Source organism: Taudactylus pleione, unplaced genomic scaffold (genome assembly GCF_031769625.1).
Source record: "Taudactylus pleione unplaced genomic scaffold, aTauple2 ptg002190l, whole genome shotgun sequence".
NCBI classification, from domain to species: domain Eukaryota; kingdom Metazoa; phylum Chordata; class Amphibia; order Anura; family Myobatrachidae; genus Taudactylus; species Taudactylus pleione.
The window spans coordinates 257,792-277,292 of record NW_028286583.1 but is presented as its reverse complement, the minus strand read 5'-3'; positions in this window follow the sequence as shown (position 1 = coordinate 277,292).

The following is a 19,501-nucleotide window of genomic DNA, read 5'->3' as shown; positions in this document are numbered from 1 at the left end:
GCTGGGACATCCATGAAGAGACAGCAGAGAGACAGTTGGAGATACGGGTAAGAAGCAAGGGGTAAAGGTCAGGGGTGGAAAGGTAAATTTGACTATCATCAGCATAGAGATGATATTGGAGGTCAAAGGAGTTGATGAGTTCACCTAAAGAGGACGTATATAGGGAGAATAGGAGAGGTCCAAGAACAGAACCTTGTGGAACTCCTACTGTTAGTGGAAGTGGGAGGGAAGAGGAGTCCTGAGAGGACACAGCAAAGGAACAATCAGAGAGGTAGGAGGAAAGCCAGGAGAGGGCAGTGCCACGTAAACCGAGAGAGTAAAGGATTTGCAGGAGGAGAGGATGGTCTACAGTGTCAAATGCAGCAGGAAGGTCAAGGAGAATGAGCAGAGAGTAGTGGCCCTTGGATTTGGCAGCAAGGAGGTCGTTGCTGACTTTCGTGAGGGCAGTTTCAGTGGAGTGGAGAGAACGGAAGCCAGATTGAAATGAGTCAAGGAGGGAGTGGGAGGAAAGGAAGGTGGTAAGGCGGTTGTAGACAATGCGCTCAAGGAGTTTGGAAGCAAAAGGGAGAAGAGAGATGGGTCAATAGTTGGAAAGTATGTTAGGATCAAGGGTAGGTTTTTCTAAGAATGGGGGAGACAAGAGCATGTTTGAATGCAGAAGGGACAGTGCTAGATGATTGGGAGAGATTAAGGAGGTGAGCCAGATGGGAACAGGCAGAAGGAGACAGGTGGGAGAGGAGACGGGAAGGGATAGGGTCAAGAGGGGAGGTGGAAGGAGGAGAGGACCGGATGAGGGCCATGACTTCCTCTCCAGAAGCAGGGGAGAAGGATGTCAGAGTTGGTGAGACAGAAGGGGAGGGGTGGTAAGGGCAAGGAGGGGGAGGAGTGCTGAGGGTCTGATAGGATATGATGTCCTCATTTATGGAGTCAATTTAGATGTAAAGTAGGTGGCAAAGTCGAGGGCAGAGAGTGAGGAGGGGAAGGACAGTGTAGAGAGTTGAAAGTGGCAAAGAGATGCCGGGGGTTTGAGGACTGGGAGGAGATGAGGTTCTTGAAATATGTTTGTTTGGAGAGAGACAGTGCAGCACTGTAGGAATAGAGAATAAATGTGAAATGGAGGAAGTCTTATACTGGGCATACACTCTACATTACTTATACTGGGCATACACTCGACATTACTTCTACTGGGCATACAGTACACTCTACATTACTTATACTGGGCATACACTACACTCTACATTACTTATACTGGGCATACACTGCACTCTACATTACTTATACTGGGAATACACTACACTCTCCATTACTTATGCTGGGCATACACTCCCCATTACTTATGCTGGGCATACACTCTCCATTACTTATACTGGGCATACACTACACTCTACGTTACTTATACTGGGCATACACTCTACATTACTTATGCTGGGCATACACTACACTCTACATTACTAATACTGGGCATACACTACACTCTCCATTACTTATACTGGGCATACACTCTACATTACTTATACTGGGCATACACTACACTCTACATTACTTATACTGGGCATACACTCTACATTACTTACACTGGGCATACACTACACTCCCCATTACTTATGCTGGGCATACACTCTCCATTACTTATGCTGGGCCCAATACACTCTCCATTACTTATACTGGGCATACACTCTACATTACTAATGCTGGGCATACACTCTACATTACTTATACTGGGCATACACTACACTCTACATTACTTATACTGGGCATACACTCTACATTACTAATGCTGGGCATATACTACACTCTATATTACATATACTGGGAGTACACTACACTCTACATTACTTATACTGGGCATACACTCCCCATTACTTATGCTGGGCATACACTCTCCATTACTTATGCTGGGCATACACTACACTCTACATTACCAATGCTGGGCATACACTCTACATTACTTATACTGGGCATACACTACACTCTATATTACATATGCTGGGCATACTCTACATTACATATACTGGGCATACACTACACTCTACATTACTTATACTGGGCATACACTACACTCTACATTACATATACTGGGCATACACTACACTCTACATTACTTATACTGGGCATACACTACACTCTATATTACATATACTGGGTATACACTCTAATGTAGAGTATGCCCAGTATATGTAATGTAGAGTGTATACCCAGTATATGTAATATAGAGTGTAGTGTATGCCCAGTATAAGTAATGTAGAGTGTAGTGTATGCCCAGTATATGTAATGTAGAGTGTAGTGTATGCCCAGTATATGTAATATAGAGTGTAGAGTATGCCCAGTATATGTAATGTACTTATACTGGGCATACACTCTACATTACTTAGACTGGGCATACACTCTACATTACTTATGCTGGGCATACACTCTACATTACTAATGCTGGGCATACACACTACATTACTTATGCTGGGCATACACTCTCCATTACTTATGCTGGGCATACACTCTCCATTACTTATACTGGGCATACACTCCACTACATTACTTATACTGGGCATACACTCTACATTACTTATACTGGGCATACACTCTACATTACTTATACTGGGCATACACTACACTCTACATTACTTATACTGGGCATACACTACACTGTACATTACTTATACTGGGCATACACTACACTCTACATTACTTATACTGGGCATACACTACACTCTACATTACTTATACTGGGCATACACTACACTCTACATTACTTATACTGAGCATACACTACACTCTACATTACTTATACTGGGCATACACTCTACATTACTTATACTGAGCATACACTACACTCTACATTACTTATACTGGGCATACACTCTACATTACTTATACTGGGCATACACTACACTGTACATTACTTATACTGGGCATACACTACACTCTACATTACTTATACTGGGCATACACTACACTCTACATTACTTATACTGGGCATACACTACACTCTACATTACTTATACTGAGCATACACTACACTCTACATTACTTATACTGGGCATACACTACACTGTACATTACTTATACTGGGCATACACTACACTCTACATTACTTATACTGGGCATACACTACACTCTACATTACTTATACTGGGCATACACTACACTCTACATTACTTATACTGGGCATACACTCTACATTACTTATACTGGGCATACACTACACTCTACATTACTAATGCTGGGCATACACTCTACATTACATATACTGGGCATACTCTACATTACTTATACTGGGCATACACTCTACATTACTTATACTGGGCATACACTACACTCTACATTACTTATACTGGGCATACACTACACTCTACATTAGATATACTGGGCGTACACTCTACATTACTTATACTGGGCATACACTACACTCTACATTACTTAAACTGGGCATACACTACACTCTACATTACTTATACTGGGCATACACTACACTCTACATTACTTATACTGGGCATACACTCTACATTACTTATACTGGGCATACACTCTACATTACTTATACTGGGCATACACTACACTCTACATTACTTATACTGGGCATACACTACACTCTACATTACTTATACTGGGCATACACTACACTCTACATTACTTATACTGGGCATACACTACACTCTACATTACTTATACTGGGCATACACTACACTCTACATTACTAATGCTGGGCATACACTACACTGTACATTACTTATACTGGGCATACACTACACTCTACATTACTTATACTGGGCATACACTACACTCTACATTACTAATGCTGGGCATACACTACACTGTACATTACTTATACTGGGCATACACTACACTCTACATTACTTATACTGGGCATACACTACACTCTACATTACTTATACTGGGTATACACTGTACATTACTTATACTGGGCATACACTACACTGTACATTACATATACAGGGCATACACTACATTGTACATTACTTATACTGGGCATACACTACACTCTACATTACTTATGCTGGGCATACACACTACATTACTTATACTGGGCATACACTACATTACTTATACTGGGTATACACTCTACATTACTTATACTGGGCATACACTACACTCTACATTACTTATACTGGGCATACACTACACTCTACATTACTTATACTGGGTATACACTACACTGTACATTACATATACTGGGCATAGACTACACTCTACATTACTTATACTGGGCATACACTACACTCTACATTACTTATACTGGGCATACACTCTACATTACTTATACTGGGCATACACTACACTCTACATTACTTATACTGGGCATACACGCAACATTACTTATACTGGGCATACACTACACTCTACATTACTTATACTGGGCATACACTACACTCTACATTACTTATACTGGGCATACACTCTACATTACATATACTGGGCATACACTACACTCCACATTACTTATACTGGGCATACACTCTACATTACTTATACTGGGCATACACTACACTCTACATTACTTATACTGGGCATACACTACACTCTACATTACTTATACTGGGCATACACTACACTCTACATTACTTATACTGGGCATACACTACACTCAACATTACTTATACTGGGCATAAACTACACTCTACATTACTAATGCTGGGCATACACTCTACATTACTTATACTGGGCATACACTACACTCTACATTACATATACTGGGCATACACTACACTCTACATTACTTATACTGGGCATACACTACACTCTACATTACTTATACTGGGCATATACTACACTCTACATTACTTATACTGGGCATATACTACACTCTACATTACTTATACTGTGCATACATTACACTCTACATTACTTATACTGGGCATACACTACACTCTACATTACTAATGCTGGGCATACACTACACTCTACATTACTTATACTGGCATACCCTCTACATTACTTATACTGGGCATACACTACACTCTACATTACTTATACTGGGCATACACTACACTCTCCATTACTTATGCTGGGCATACACTCTCCATTACTTATACTGGGCATACACTACACTCTACGTTACTTATACTGGGCATACACTCTACATTACTAATGCTGGACATACACTCTGCATTAATTATACTGGGCATATACTACACTCTACATTACTTATACTGGGCGTACACTCTACATTACTTATACTGGGCATACACTACACCCTCCTTTACTTATGCTGGGCATACACTCTCCATAACTTATGCTGGGCATACACTCTCCATTACTTATGCTGGGCATACACTCCCCATTACTTATGCTGGGCATACACTACACTCAGCAATACTTATACTGGGCATATACTATACATTACTTATACTGGGCATACACTCTACATTACTAATGCTGGACATACACTCTACATTAATTATACTGGGCATACACTACACTCTACAATACTTATACTGGGCATATACTACACTGTACATTACTTATACTGGGCGTACACTCTACATTACTTATACTGGGCATACACTACACCCTCCATTACTTATGCTGGGCATACACTCTCCATAACTTATGCTGGGCATACACTCTCCATTACTTATGCTGGGCATACACTCCCCATTACTTATGCTGGGCATACACTCCCCATTACTTATGCTGGGCATACACTACACTCAGCAATACTTATACTGGGCATATACTATACATTACTTATACTGGGCATACACTCTACATTACTTATACTGGGCATACACTCTACATTACTTATACTGGGCATACACTACACTCTACATTACTTATACTGGGCATACACTCTACATTACTTATACTGGGCATACATTACACTCTACATTACTTATACTGGGCATACACTACACTCTACATTACTTATACTGGGCATACACTACACTCTACATTACTTATACTGGGCATACACTACACTCTCCATTACTTATGCTGGGCATACACTCCCCATTACTTATGCTGGGCATACACTACACTCTACATTACTTATACTGGGCATACACTCTACATTACTTATACTGGGCATACACTACACTCTACATTACTTATACTGGGCATACACTCTACATTACTATTGCTGGACATACACTCTACATTACTAATACTGGGCATACACTCTACATTACTAATGCTGGGCATACACTCTACATTACTAATGCTGGGCATACACTCTACATTACTTATACTGGGCATACACTCTACATTACTTATACTGGGCATACACTCTACATTACTTATACTGGGCATACACTACACTCTACATTACTTATACTGGGCATACACTCTACATTACTTATACTGGGCATACACTACACTCTACATTACTTATACTGGGCATACACTACACTCTCCATTACTTATGCTGGGCATACACTCCCCATTACTTATGCTGGGCATACACTCTACATTACTTATACTGGGCATACACTACACTCTACATTACTAATACTGGGCATACACTACACTATCCATTACTTATACTGGGCATACACTCTACATTACTTATACTGGGCATACACTACACTCTACATTACTTATACTGGGCATACACTCTACATTACTTATACTGGGCATACACAACACTCCCCATTACTTATGCTGGGCATACACTCTCCATTACTTATGCTGGGCCCAATACACTCTCCATTACTTATACTGGGCATACACTCTACATTACTAATGCTGGGCATACACTCTACATTACTTATACTGGACAGACACTACACTCTACATTACTTATACTGGGCATACACTCTACATTTCTAATGCTGGGCATATACTACACTCTATATTACATATACTGGGAGTACACTACACTCTACATTACTTATACTGGGCAAACACTCCCCATTACTTATGCTGGGCATACACTCTCCATTACTTATGCTGGGCATACACTACACTCTACATTACCAATGCTGGGCATACACTCTACATTACTTATACTGGGCATACACTACACTCTATATTACATATGCTGGGCATACTCTACATTACATATACTGGGCATACACTACACTCTACATTACTTATACTGGGCATACACTACACTCTACATTACATATACTGGGCATACACTACACTCTACATTACTTATACTGGGCATACACTACACTCTATATTACATATACTGGGTATACACTCTAATGTAGAATATGCCCAGTATATGTAATGTAGAGTGTATACCCAGTATATGTAATATAGAGTGTAGTGTATGCCCAGTATAAGTAATGTAGAGTGTAGTGTATGCCCAGTATATGTAATGTAGAGTGTAGTGTATGCCCAGTATATGTAATATAGAGTGTAGAGTATGCCCAGTATATGTAATGTACTTATACTGGGCATACACTCTACATTACTTAGACTGGGTATACACTCTACATTACTTAGACTGGGCATACCCTCTACATTACTTATACTGGGCATACACTACACTCTACATTACTTATACTGGGCATACACTCTACATTACTTATGCTGGGCATACACTCTACATTACTAATGCTGGGCATACACTCTACATTACTTATGCTGGGCATACACTCTCCATTACTTATGCTGGGCATACACTCTCCATTACTTATACTGGGCATACACTCCACTACATTACTTATACTGGGCATACACTCTACATTACTTATACTGGGCATACACTCTACATTACTTATACTGGGCATACACTACACTCTACATTACTTATACTTGGCATACACTACACTGTACATTACTTATACTGGGCATACACTACACTCTACATTACTTATACTGGGCATACACTACACTCTACATTACTTATACTGGGCATACACTCTACATTACTTATACTGAGCATACACTACACTCTACATTACTTATACTGAGCATACACTACACTCTACATTACTTATACTGGGCATACACTACACTCTACATTACTTATACTGGGCATACACTACACTCTACATTACTTATACTGGGCATACACTACACTCTACATTACTTATACTGGGCATACACTCTACATTACTTATACTGGGCATACACTACACTCTACATTACTAATGCTGGGCATACACTCTACATTACTTATACTGGGCATACTCTACATTACTTATACTGGGCATACACTCTACATTACTTATACTGGGCATACACTACACTCTACATTACTTATACTGGGCATACACTACACTCTACATTAGATATACTGGGCGTACACTCTACATTACTTATACTGGGCATACACTACACTCTACATTACTTATACTGGGCATACACTACACTCTACATTACTTATACTGGGCATACACTACACTCTACATTACTTATACTGGGCATACACTCTACATTACTTATACTGGGCATACACTCTACATTACTTATACTGGGCATACACTACACTCTACATTACTTATACTGGGCATACACTACACTCTACATTACTTATACTGGGCATACACTACACTCTACATTACTTATACTGGGCATACACTACACTCTACATTACTAATGCTGGGCATACACTACACTGTACATTACTTATACTGGGCATACACTACACTCTACATTACTTATACTGGGCACACACTACACTCTACATTACTTATACTGGGTATACACTGTACATTACTTATACTGGGCATACACTACACTGTACATTACATATACAGGGCATACACTACACTGTACATTACTTATACTGGGCATACACTACACTCTACATTACTTATACTGGGCATACACACTACATTACTTATACTGGGTATACACTCTACATTACTTATACTGGGCATACACTACACTCTACATTACTTATACTGGGCATACACTACACTCTACATTACTTATACTGGGCAAACACTACACTCTACATTACTTATACTGGGCATACACTACACTCTACATTACTTATACTGGGCATACACTACACTCTACATTACTTATACTGGGCATACACTCTACATTACTTATACTGGGCATACATTACACTCTACATTACTTATACTGGGCATACACTCTACATTACTTATACTGGGCATACAGTACACTCTACATTACTTATACTGGGCATACACTACACTCTACATTACTTATACTGGGCATACACTCTACATTACTTATACTGGGCATACACTACACTCTCCATTACTTATACTGGGCATACACTACACTCTACATTACTTATACTGGGCATACACTACACTCTCCATTACTTATGCTGGGCATATACTCTCCATTACTTATACTGGGCATACACTACACTCTACGTTACTTATACTGGGCATACACTCTACATTACTTATACTGGGCATACACTCTACATTACTAATGCTGGACATACACTCTACATTACTAATGCTGGGCATACACTACACTCTATATTACATATACTGGGCATACTCTACATTACTTATACTGGGCATACACTCTACATTACTTATACTGGGCATACACTCTACATTACTAATGCTGGACATACACTCTACATTACTAATGCTGGGCATACACTCTACATTACATATACTGGGCATACACTACACTCTACATTACTTATACTGGGCATACACTACACTCTACATTACTTATACTGGGCATACACTACACTCTACATTACTTATACTGGGCATACACTCTACATTACTTATACTGGGCATACATTACACTCTACATTACTTATACTGGGCATACATTACACTCTACATTACTTATACTGGGCATACACTACACTCTACATTACTTATACTGGGCATACACTACACTCTACATTACTTATACTGGGCATAAACTCTACATTACTTATACTGGGCATACACTACACTCTACGTTACTTATACTGGGCATAGACTCTACATTACTTATGCTGGGCATACACTCTCCATTACTTTTGCTGGGCATACACTACACTCTACATTACTTATACTGGGCATACACTACACTCAACATTACTTATAGAGTGTAGTGTATGCCCAGTATAAGTAATGTAGAGTGTAGTGTATGCCCAGTATAAGTAATGTAGAGTGTAGTGTATGCCCAGTATATTACATATACTGGGCATACACTCTACATTACTTATACTGGGCATACACTACACTCTACGTTACTTATACTGGGCATACACTCTACATTACTTATACTGGGCATACACTCTACATTACTAATGCTGGGCATACACTCTACATTACTTCTGCTGGGCATACACTCTACATTACTTATGCTGGGCATACACTCTACATTACTTATGCTGGGCATACACTCTACATTACTTATGCTGGGCATACACTCTACATTACTTATGCTGGGCATACACTCTACATTACTTATGCTGGGCATACACTCTACATTACTTATGCTGGGCATACACTCTACATTACTTATGCTGGGCATACACTCTACATTACTTATGCTGGGCATACACTACACTCTACATTACTTATGCTGGGCATACACTCTACATTACTTATGCTGGGCATACACTCTACATTACTAATGCTGGGCATACACTCTACATTACTAATGCTGGGCATACACTCTACATTACTTATATTATTATCATCATCATCATCATCCTTTATTTATATGGCGCCACAAGTGTTCCGCAGCGCCTTACATAGTACATAGAACTAATAGGTGAACAAGAAACAAGTAACTTACAGTACATTACAGTGCAGGACAAGGACACGACTTATATACATTACTGAAATAGTGATTAAAGCACTCACAATAAGCTGCCGGGAGTTGGCAGTCCCGTGTTAGGTGCCCTAATGGGGAGTAGAGAGTAGAAGAAAATGTAAAGAGAAGCACATGAGGGAAGAGGTCCCTGCTCATGAGAGCTTACATTCTAAGGTGAGGGACAGACAGACAGGCGTGACACAGAAGGGGAAGATAGGGAGAGGAGAGTATTATGTTGGTTAGGGTGAGAGCTGGAAGGCCTTGATGAAGTAGTGGGTCTTGAGAGCCCGTTTGAAGATTTGTAGAGAGTTGGAGAGTCTGATAGGGAGAGGGAGAGCATTCCAAAGGTAGGGAGCAGCATGGTCAAAATCTCAGATGCGGGAGTGGGAGGAAGTAATCAGTTGGCAAGAGAGGCGGCATGCATTAGATGAGCGAAGTGGACGGGCGGGCGTGTGAAGGGAGAGAAGGTCAGAAATGTATGTGGGAGAGGATTTGGTGAGGGCTTTGTAGGCGAATGTAAGAACCTTGAATTGGCATCTGAAGGGGAAGGAGAGCCAGTGTAGGGCTTGAAGGAGAGGGGAAGCAGATGTAGAACGTCTGGAGAGGAAGATGAGCCGAGCAGCAGCATTGAGAACTGATTGTAGTGGAGAGAGGTGAGAGACTGGGAGGCCAGATAGGAGAAGGTTACAGTAGTCCAATCTGGAGATGACCAGTGAGTGGATGAGGGTTTTAGTGACATCCTGGGTGCAGAAGGGTCTAATCCTGGAGATATTTTTTAGGTGATAACGGCAGGACTGAGAGAGGTGCTGAATGTGCGGTTTAAAGGAGAGGGAGGATTCTAGGATAACTCCAAGACAGCGCACTTTGGGGATAGAGGAGAAAGTTGTGCCATCAATAGATAATGAAATTGTGAGAAGTGATGTAGTGGAAGAGGGTGGGAAGATGATCAGCTCAGTCTTAGACATGTTAAGTTGAAGAAAGCGCTGGGACATCCATGAAGAGACAGCAGAGAGACAGTTGGAGATACGGGTAAGAAGCAAGGGGTAAAGGTCAGGGGTGGAAAGGTAAATTTGACTATCATCAGCATAGAGATGATATTGGAGGTCAAAGGAGTTGATGAGTTCACCTAAAGAGGACGTATATAGGGAGAATAGGAGAGGTCCAAGAACAGAACCTTGTGGAACTCCTACTGTTAGTGGAAGTGGGAGGGAAGAGGAGTCCTGAGAGGACACAGCAAAGGAACAATCAGAGAGGTAGGAGGAAAGCCAGGAGAGGGCAGTGCCACGTAAACCGAGAGAGTAAAGGATTTGCAGGAGGAGAGGATGGTCTACAGTGTCAAATGCAGCAGGAAGGTCAAGGAGAATGAGCAGAGAGTAGTGGCCCTTGGATTTGGCAGCAAGGAGGTCGTTGCTGACTTTCGTGAGGGCAGTTTCAGTGGAGTGGAGAGAACGGAAGCCAGATTGAAATGAGTCAAGGAGGGAGTGGGAGGAAAGGAAGGTGGTAAGGCGGTTGTAGACAATACGCTCAAGGAGTTTGGAAGCAAAAGGGAGAAGAGAGATGGGTCAATAGTTGGAAAGTATGTTAGGATCAAGGGTAGGTTTTTCTAAGAATGGGGGAGACAAGAGCATGTTTGAATGCAGAAGGGACAGTGCTAGATGATTGGGAGAGATTAAGGAGGTGAGCCAGATGGGAACAGGCAGAAGGAGACAGGTGGGAGAGGAGACGGGAAGGGATAGGGTCAAGAGGGGAGGTGGAAGGAGGAGAGGACCGGATGAGGGCCATGACTTCCTCTCCAGAAGCAGGGGAGAAGGATGTCAGAGTTGGTGAGACAGAAGGGGAGGGGTGGTAAGGGCAAGGAGGGGGAGGAGTGCTGAGGGTCTGAAAGGATATGATGTCCTCATTTATGGAGTCAATTTAGATGTAAAGTAGGTGGCAAAGTCGAGGGCAGAGAGTGAGGAGGGGAAGGACAGTGTAGAGAGTTGAAAGTGGCAAAGAGATGCCGGGGGTTTGAGGACTGGGAGGAGATGAGGTTCTTGAAATATGTTTGTTTGGAGAGAGACAGTGCAGCACTGTAGGAATAGAGAATAAATGTGAAATGGAGGAAGTCTTATACTGGGCATACACTCTACATTACTTATACTGGGCATACACTCAACATTACTTCTACTGGGCATACAGTACACTCTACATTACTTATACTGGGCATACACTACACTCTACATTACTTATACTGGGCATACACTACACTCTACATTACTTATACTGGGAATACACTACACTCTCCATTACTTATGCTGGGCATACACTCCCCATTACTTATGCTGGGCATACACTCTCCATTACTTATACTGGGCATACACTACACTCTACGTTACTTATACTGGGCATACACTCTACATTACTTATGCTGGGCATACACTACACTCTACATTACTAATACTGGGCATACACTACACTCTCCATTACTTATACTGGGCATACACTCTACATTACTTATACTGGGCATACACTACACTCTACATTACTTATACTGGGCATACACTCTACATTACTTATACTGGGCATACACTACACTCCCCATTACTTATGCTGGGCATACACTCTCCATTACTTATGCTGGGCCCAATACACTCTCCATTACTTATACTGGGCATACACTCTACATTACTAATGCTGGGCATACACTCTACATTACTTATACTGGGCATACACTACACTCTACATTACTTATACTGGGCATACACTCTACATTACTAATGCTGGGCATATACTACACTCTATATTACATATACTGGGAGTACACTACACTCTACATTACTTATACTGGGCATACACTCCCCATTACTTATGCTGGGCATACACTCTCCATTACTTATGCTGGGCATACACTACACTCTACATTACCAATGCTGGGCATACACTCTACATTACTTATACTGGGCATACACTACACTCTATATTACATATGCTGGGCATACTCTACATTACATATACTGGGCATACACTACACTCTACATTACTTATACTGGGCATACACTACACTCTACATTACATGTACTGGGCATACACTACACTCTACATTACTTATACTGGGCATACACTACACTCTATATTACATATACTGGGTATACACTCTAATGTAGAGTATGCCCAGTATATGTAATGTAGAGTGTATACCCAGTATATGTAATATAGAGTGTAGTGTATGCCCAGTATAAGTAATGTAGAGTGTAGTGTATGCCCAGTATATGTAATGTAGAGTGTAGTGTATGCCCAGTATATGTAATATAGAGTGTAGAGTATGCCCAGTATATGTAATGTACTTATACTGGGCATACACTCTACATTACTTAGACTGGGCATACACTCTACATTACTTATGCTGGGCATACACTCTACATTACTAATGCTGGGCATACACACTACATTACTTATGCTGGGCATACACTCTCCATTACTTATGCTGGGCATACACTCTCCATTACTTATACTGGGCATACACTCCACTACATTACTTATACTGGGCATACACTCTACATTACTTATACTGGGCATACACTCTACATTACTTATACTGGGCATACACTACACTCTACATTACTTATACTGGGCATACACTACACTGTACATTACTTATACTGGGCATACACTACACTCTACATTACTTATACTGGGCATACACTACACTCTACATTACTTATACTGGGCATACACTACACTCTACATTACTTATACTGAGCATACACTACACTCTACATTACTTATACTGGGCATACACTCTACATTACTTATACTGAGCATACACTACACTCTACATTACTTATACTGGGCATACACTCTACATTACTTATACTGGGCATACACTACACTGTACATTACTTATACTGGGCATACACTACACTCTACATTACTTATACTGGGCATACACTACACTCTACATTACTTATACTGGGCATACACTACACTCTACATTACTTATACTGAGCATACACTACACTCTACATTACTTATACTGGGCATACACTACACTCTACATTACTTATACTGGGCATACACTACACTCTACATTACTTATACTGGGCATACACTCTACATTACTTATACTGGGCATACACTACACTCTACATTACTAATGCTGGGCATACACTCTACATTACATATACTGGGCATACTCTACATTACTTATACTGGGCATACACTCTACATTACTTATACTGGGCATACACTACACTCTACATTACTTATACTGGGCATACACTACACTCTACATTACTTATACTGGGCATACACTACACTCTACATTACTTATACTGGGCATACACTACACTCTACATTACTTATACTGGGCATACACTCTACATTACTTATACTGGGCATACACTCTACATTACTTATACTGGGCATACACTACACTCTACATTACTTATACTGGGCATACACTACACTCTACATTACTTATACTGGGCATACACTACACTCTACATTACTTATACTGGGCATACACTACACTCTACATTACTTATACTGGGCATACACTACACTCTACATTACTAATGCTGGGCATACACTACACTGTACATTACTTATACTGGGCATACACTACACTCTACATTACTTATACTGGGCATACACTACACTCTACATTACTAATGCTGGGCATACACTACACTGTACATTACTTATACTGGGCATACACTACACTCTACATTACTTATACTGGGCATACACTACACTCTACATTACTTATACTGGGTATACACTGTACATTACTTATACTGGGCATACACTACACTGTACATTACATATACAGGGCATACACTACATTGTACATTACTTATACTGGGCATACACTACACTCTACATTACTTATACTGGGCATACACACTACATTACTTATACTGGGCATACACTACATTACTTATACTGGGTATACACTCTACATTACTTATACTGGGCATACACTACACTCTACATTACTTATACTGGGCATACACTACACTCTACATTACTTATACTGGGTATACACTACACTGTACATTACATATACTGGGCATAGACTACACTCTACATTACTTATACTGGGCATACACTACACTCTACATTACTTATACTGGGCATACACTCTACATTACTTATACTGGGCATACACTACACTCTACATTACTTATACTGGGCATACACGCAACATTACTTATACTGGGCATACACTACACTCTACATTACTTATACTGGGCATACACTACACTCTACATTACTTATACTGGGCATACACTCTACATTATTTATACTGGGCATACACGCAACATTACTTATACTGGGCATACACTACACTCTACATTACTTATACTGGGCATACACTACACTCTACATTACTTATACTGGGCATACACTACACTCTACATTACTTATACTGGGCATACACTCTACATTACTTATACTGGGCATACACTCTACATTACTTATACTGGGCATACACTACACTCTACATTACTTATACTGGGCATACACTACACTCTACATTACTTATACTGGGCATACACTACACTCTACATTACTTATACTGGGCATACACTACACTCTACATTACTTATACTGGGCATACACTACACTCTACATTACTAATGCTGGGCATACACTACACTGTACATTACTTATACTGGGCATACACTACACTCTACATTACTTATACTGGGCATACACTACACTCTACATTACTAATGCTGGGCATACACTACACTGTACATTACTTATACTGGGCATACACTACACTCTACACTACTTATACTGGGCATACACTACACTCTACATTACTTATACTGGGTATACACTGTACATTACTTATACTGGGCATACACTACACTGTACATTACATATACAGGGCATACACTACATTGTACATTACTTATACTGGGCATACACTACACTCTACATTACTTATACTGGGCATACACACTACATTACTTATACTGGGCATACACTACATTACTTATACTGGGTATACACTCTACATTACTTATACTGGGCATACACTACACTCTACATTACTTATACTGGGCATACACTACACTCTACATTACTTATACTGGGTATACACTACACTGTACATTACATATACTGGGCATAGACTACACTCTACATTACTTATACTGGGCATACACTACACTCTACATTACTTATACTGGGCATACACTCTACATTACTTATACTGGGCATACACTACACTCTACATTACTTATACTGGGCATACACGCAACATTACTTATACTGGGCATACACTACACTCTACATTACTTATACTGGGCATACACTACACTCTACATTACTTATACTGGGCATACACTCTACATTACATATACTGGGCATACACTACACTCCACATTACTTATACTGGGCATACACTCTACATTACTTATACTGGGCATACACTACACTCTACATTACTTATACTGGGCATACACTACACTCTACATTACTTATACTGGGCATACACTACACTCTACATTACTTATACTGGGCATACACTACACTCAACATTACTTATACTGGGCATAAACTACACTCTACATTACTAATGCTGGGCATACACTCTACATTACTTATACTGGGCATACACTACACTCTACATTACATATACTGGGCATACACTACACTCTACATTACTTATACTGGGCATACACTACACTCTACATTACTTATACTGGGCATATACTACACTCTACATTACTTATACTGGGCATATACTACACTCTACATTACTTATACTGGGCATACATTACACTCTACATTACTTATACTGGGCATACACTACACTCTACATTACTAATGCTGGGCATACACTACACTCTACATTACTTATACTGGCATACCCTCTACATTACTTATACTGGGCATACACTACACTCTACATTACTTATACTGGGCATACACTACACTCTCCATTACTTATGCTGGGCATACACTCTCCATTACTTATACTGGGCATACACTACACTCTACGTTACTTATACTGGGCATACACTCTACATTACTAATGCTGGACATACACTCTACATTAATTATACTGGGCATATACTACACTCTACATTACTTATACTGGGCGTACACTCTACATTACTTATACTGGGCATACACTACACCCTCCTTTACTTATGCTGGGCATACACTCTCCATAACTTATGCTGGGCATACACTCTCCATTACTTATGCTGGGCATACACTCCCCATTACTTATGCTGGGCATACACTACACTCAGCAATACTTATACTGGGCATATACTATACATTACTTATACTGGGCATACACTCTACATTACTAATGCTGGACATACACTCTACATTAATTATACTGGGCATACACTACACTCTACAATACTTATACTGGGCATATACTACACTGTACATTACTTATACTGGGCGTACACTCTACATTACTTATACTGGGCATACACTACACCCTCCATTACTTATGCTGGGCATACACTCTCCATAACTTATGCTGGGCATACACTCTCCATTACTTATGCTGGGCATACACTCCCCATTACTTATGCTGGGCATACACTCCCCATTACTTATGCTGGGCATACACTACACTCAGCAATACTTATACTGGGCATATACTATACATTACTTATACTGGGCATACACTCTACATTACTTATACTGGGCATACACTCTACATTACTTATACTGGGCATACACTACACTCTACATTACTTATACTGGGCATACACTCTACATTACTTATACTGGGCATACATTACACTCTACATTACTTATTCTGGGCATACACTACACTCTACATTACTTATACTGGGCATACACTACACTCTACATTACTTATACTGGGCATACACTACACTCTCCATTACTTATGCTGGGCATACACTCCCCATTACTTATGCTGGGCATACACTACACTCTACATTACTTATACTGGGCATACACTCTACATTACTTATACTGGGCATACACTACACTCTACATTACTTATACTGGGCATACACTCTACATTACTATTGCTGGACATACACTCTACATTACTAATACTGGGCATACACTCTACATTACTAATGCTGGGCATACACTCTACATTACTAATGCTGGGCATACACTCTACATTACTTATACTGGGCATACACTCTACATTACTTATACTGGGCATACACTCTACATTACTTATACTGGGCATACACTACACTCTACATTACTTATACTGGGCATACACTCTACATTACTTATACTGGGCATACACTACACTCTACATTACTTATACTGGGCATACACTACACTCTACATTACTTATACTGGGCATACACTACACTCTCCATTACTTATGCTGGGCATACACTCCCCATTACTTATGCTGGGCATACACTCTACATTACTTATACTGGGCATACACTACACTCTACATTACTAATACTGGGCATACACTACACTATCCATTACTTATACTGGGCATACACTCTACATTACTTATACTGGGCATACACTACACTCTACATTACTTATACTGGGCATACACTCTACATTACTTATACTGGGCATACACAACACTCCCCATTACTTATGCTGGGCATACACTCTCCATTACTTATGCTGGGCCCAATACACTCTCCATTACTTATACTGGGCATACACTCTACATTACTAATGCTGGGCATACACTCTACATTACTTATACTGGACATACACTACACTCTACATTACTTATACTGGGCATACACTCTACATTACTAATGCTGGGCATATACTACACTCTATATTACATATACTGGGAGTACACTACACTCTACATTACTTATACTGGGCATACACTCCCCATTACTTATGC